Below are 4,952 nucleotides of genomic sequence, written 5' to 3' on the forward strand. Positions count from 1 at the left end.
ACTATAATTTTACTCATTTTTATTTATATGATAATTTTCATTTTTGTGATATTAAATCATTCTTTTACTAAAAATATTAACTAGAGTCAATATAGAAGAAAAATAGTTCCAACTAGTCTCAAAACAGAAACTTCATTTTCTAGATTTTTCAGGCATACCCTAGAAGGAGTGAAAAGAGGACACAGGGCTATGTGCTCAGCACTCAGTTAAATGATACTGATAATTATCTTGTCATGAAAATATAAGTGGCATACATTTCTATATTTTAAATATAATTCAAGACAGGAGTGCCTGGGTGGCTCAGTCAGTTAAGCATCCAACTTTGGCTCAGGTCATGATCTCACGGTTCATGAGTTCGAGCCCCGCATCAGGCTCTGTGCTGACAGTTCAGAGCCTGGAGCCTCCTTTGGATTCTGTGTCTCCTCTCTTTCTGTTCCTCCACCATTCTTGTTCTGCCTGTCTCTCTCTCAAAAATAAATGAACATTAAAAAATTTAAAAATAATAAATATAATTCAAAACAATAACACTAAAATACATTAAAATTTATAACCTAATGTGATATCCCTTTAAATATATATACAAGGAAATGACATGGCATTTTTCACTCATAAGTTACACAAATGCTTAATTAGTTTAAATAGGAGTTTAAATTAGTTTAATTAGGAATTTTAATTATTTTAAACATACGGACACTCACATATCTATATATTCTGTTGTGCTATGAAGAGATACATCAAAAATACTACTAATTACTCAACATGAAATGTAAAGTTTAAGTAACCCACAGCAATGCAAAAACAATCACAACAAAAAGATGATCCAGAGCAAGAAGAAATAGAGATACTGTTGATACTGTTTATGATAGTGACTGCACTAATTAACATTCCCAGTACTTCATAAGTGTTCCTTTTCCTGCACATCCTTGTCAACATTTGTTATTTCTTTGATATTGGTCATATGACAGGTGAAGTGATACACTATATGGTATATTGTTGTGGTTTTTATTTGGACTTCCCTGATAGTGATCTTTCATATATCTGTAGACCATATGCATATCTTTGCTGGGGGAAAAATGTGTATTCAGGTCCTCTTTCCATTTACTAATTGGATTGTTGTTGTGGAGCTATATGAGTTCTTTATATATTTTGGATATCAACCCCTTGTTGGAGATATCACTGCAAGTATCTTCTCTCATACGGTTGGTTGCCTTTTATTTATTTATTTATCCAGAGCCTGGAGCCTGACTTTATTTATTTATTTCTCTGTCCCTGGGGAGGGACAGAGAAAGAGAGGGAGTCACAAAATTCTAAGCAGGGTCCAGGGTCCAGGCTGTCAGCACAGAGCCCAAAGCAGGGCTTGAATTCACCAGGAGATCATGACTGGAGCCAAAGTTGGATGCTTAACCGACTGAGCTGGTTGCCTTTTTAATTTGATTTCTTTTGTTGTGCTAAAAGGTTTTTCCTCATTTTTACGTTTGGTTTGTTCCCCTTGCCTGAGGAGACATAGCAATATACATATCAAGATAATATAGTTTAGATTTGACTGATGTTAAAAGAAGTTACTGCCTATATTTTCATCTAGAAGTTGTATGGTTTAAAGTTGTAAGTCTTTAATACATTTTGAGGTAATTTTTGTATATGTAAGAAAGTGGTTCATTTTCCCCAGACATTTTCTGAAGAGACTGTCCTTTCCCCATTGGATGTTTTTGCTTCCTTTGTTGTAGACTGACAATGTAACTGTGGATTTATGTGTGGGTTATCTGTTCCATTGATCTATTTGTCTTTTTATATTCCAGTACCATAGTGTTCTGATAACCATAGCCTTGTAGTATAGTTCAAAATCAGGGTGCATGATACCTCCAGCTTTGTCGTTCTTTCTCAAGAGTGCTTTGGCAATTCAGTCTTTTGTGGTTCTATATAAATTTTAATTTTATTTAAATTCTGTGAAAGATTCTATTGATACTTTGATAAGGATTGGCTTGAATCTATAGATTGCATTGGGTAGTGTGGACATTTTAGCAACACTTTTCCAATTCATAAGCATGGTTTAATTTTATGTTTCTTTCATCCTCAATTTCTTAATGTCTCCATTTTTATAATATAGGTACTTCATATTTTTAGTTAAATTTATTCCTAGTCATCTTATTTTATTTGATGGAGTGGTAAATAAAATTGTTATCTTAATTTCACTTCCTGCAAGTTTGTTACTATTCTGAAGAAATGCTATATCTATATGTTAATTTTGTATCTTTTAACTTAACTGAATTTTTTAAATAATATTTTTGGTGAATTCTTTAGTGTTCTCTGTATATAGTATCACATCATCTGCAAATATTAACAGTTTTACTTTTTCCTTCATTTCTTTTTTATGCTCCAGCTAGAGATTTCAATACTGTTAAATAAAAGTTATGAGAGAAAGCATCCTTTTCTTATTCCTGATCTTAGAGAAGATACTTCCAGTTTTTCACCGTTGAGTATGATGTTAGCTGTAGGTACGTTATATATGGTCTTTAGTTTGTTGAAGTATGTTCCCTGTATGCTGACATTGTTGTGAGTTTTTATCATAAGTGAATGTTGAATTTTGTCAAATGCTTTTTCTGTACATATTGTGATGGTATGGTTTTTATTCATGTATCATGGGAACTGAAAAGTCAGTAACAGGAATAAAATAGGGGAAGGTCTAAATACATGAAAGTAAAGAATACATTTCTAATCCATGTATTAAATAGGACATCTCAAAAATAACTAAAAATATGTGAAACTGAATGAAAATTAAAATATATCAAATATGTCATATGCAACTAAAGAAATACTTAGAAAAATTTCTATTATGTTGGAAAAGGAGGAAGTTCTCAAATACAAATCAGATTTTCTCACCAGGTTATCCAGGAAAATAGAATAAAAATGAACTAAAAAAAAAAAAAAGGGAAATAATCATTAACATAACAGAGCATAAATCAGTGAAATTTAAAACAATGATGTGTTAAAACTCAAAAAAAATCAAAGCTGATAAACCATTAGCAAGACTGTCAAAAATAGAAGACACAAATCTCCAATTTCATGAATAAAAGAACCTGTATCACTATAGATCCTACAGTTCTTTTATTTTTAATGTTTTTTATTTATTTTTGAGACAGAGACAGACAGCCCGAGGAGGGGAGGGTCAGAGAGAGAGGGAGACACAGAATCCAAAGCAGGCTCCAGGCTATGGGCTGTCAGCACAGAGCCCAATGCAGGGCTCGAACCCACGAACCATGAGATCATGACCTGAGCCGAAGCCAGAAGCCCAACCGACTGAGCCACCCAGACACCCCTTTGCAGTTCTTAAAAAGACTTAAAGGAATACTATGAATCTTACTTTAAAAATAGACAACTTAGAAAATGGAATAATATCTCCAAAAAAAAAAAGGATGTGACTCAATTAAGATGAAATAGAAAAAATTGAAGAGCCCTTGTATAGCAATTGTACACGGTCTCTTCAAAATATTGAAGATGAAGGGATACATTTTGATCTATTTTATGAGCACATTCCCTAATATCAAAACCATGAAAAATCCTAGCACAAAACAAACTGCAGAATATCCCTCAGATAGAAACAAATATTTTAGCAAACTATCATCAAATAGAAATCAGCAGTGTATTAATTTGTACACCACAACCAAGGGGGATTTATTCCAGGCATAAAAAGCTACTAGAACATTATTAAAAAGCAACATAGCATGTCAACAAGATACAGAAGAAGATGCATATGATTAGATCATGTAATATACAACATCATTAGAGATAATTCAGCATCCATTAATAATAAGCAAATTTGGAATAAAAGAATAGTGCTGGAATGCATGATTTCCACTAAAATCAGGAAAACATGAAGGCCATCTGATCTTACTACTCTTATTTAGTGCTGGAAGATCTAGCTAGTGAAATAGGGCAAGAAAAAGAAATAAAAGGCATACCAATTGGAAGGAATGTGTACAACTATATTTTCATGTTATGAATTTTTTTATAATAGAATCTAAAACTAAAACAAAAAAGTGAGATCAAGAAATTTGTAAAATATGAATGGGAAAATATTAAAAACAAAGTTCTATAGACTAAAAATGCATCTGCAGATATAAAATTTTTAAATACTATTTACAATTATTTCAAAGAATATGAAATGCTTAGACATGTACTTAAACTATTCATAGGACTTATGTGCTAACGACTGCAAAATGCTGATAAAAGAAATCAAATAAGACAAAAAAAATGGAAGGACAAACTACATACATCAATTGGAAAATTTAACATCATAAAGATGTCAATTCTTCCAAACTTGATCCTTAAGTTAAAAAAAAATTAATGTTTATTTATTTTTGAGAGAGAGAGCAGGGGATGGTCTGAGAGAGAAAGAGAAAGTCACAGAAGCAGACTCCAGGCTATGAGCTATCAGCACAGAGAACCAACACAGAGCTTGAACTCATGAACTGTAAAATCATGACCGGAGCTGAAGTCAGGGCTGAGTCATCCAGATGCCCCCTAACTTGATCTTTAGATTTACTGAGATTCTCATCAAAATATCACCAAGATATTTTGGACATAGAAGAGCTAAATTCATCTTGACAAAAACATCAGTTTATTATCAAGGCTTTCTATATAGCTACAGTAATCACAAATATTTGATATTAGTAAAGACATAGACAAAGATCAATGAAATAATAACAAACAGATACACAACTATAATCAATTGATTTTTTTATATTATGGACAGGCAGTTCAAAATAAGAAGGATAGCTTCTCCACACTTGATCTTAGCCAAAAGGCTGAGAAGCAATTAGAAGGATAGCTTCTCCAGTTGGACCAATAAGGTATAAGCCAAAAAATTAACTTTTATCTAAACTCAAGCTTTTTGGAATGTTAATTCAAGATAAATAGAATTACATGTACACATGGAGCTATAAAGTTTACACAAC

The sequence above is a fragment of the Suricata suricatta genome, chromosome 1 (assembly GCF_006229205.1).
Source record: "Suricata suricatta isolate VVHF042 chromosome 1, meerkat_22Aug2017_6uvM2_HiC, whole genome shotgun sequence".
NCBI lineage: Eukaryota > Metazoa > Chordata > Mammalia > Carnivora > Herpestidae > Suricata > Suricata suricatta.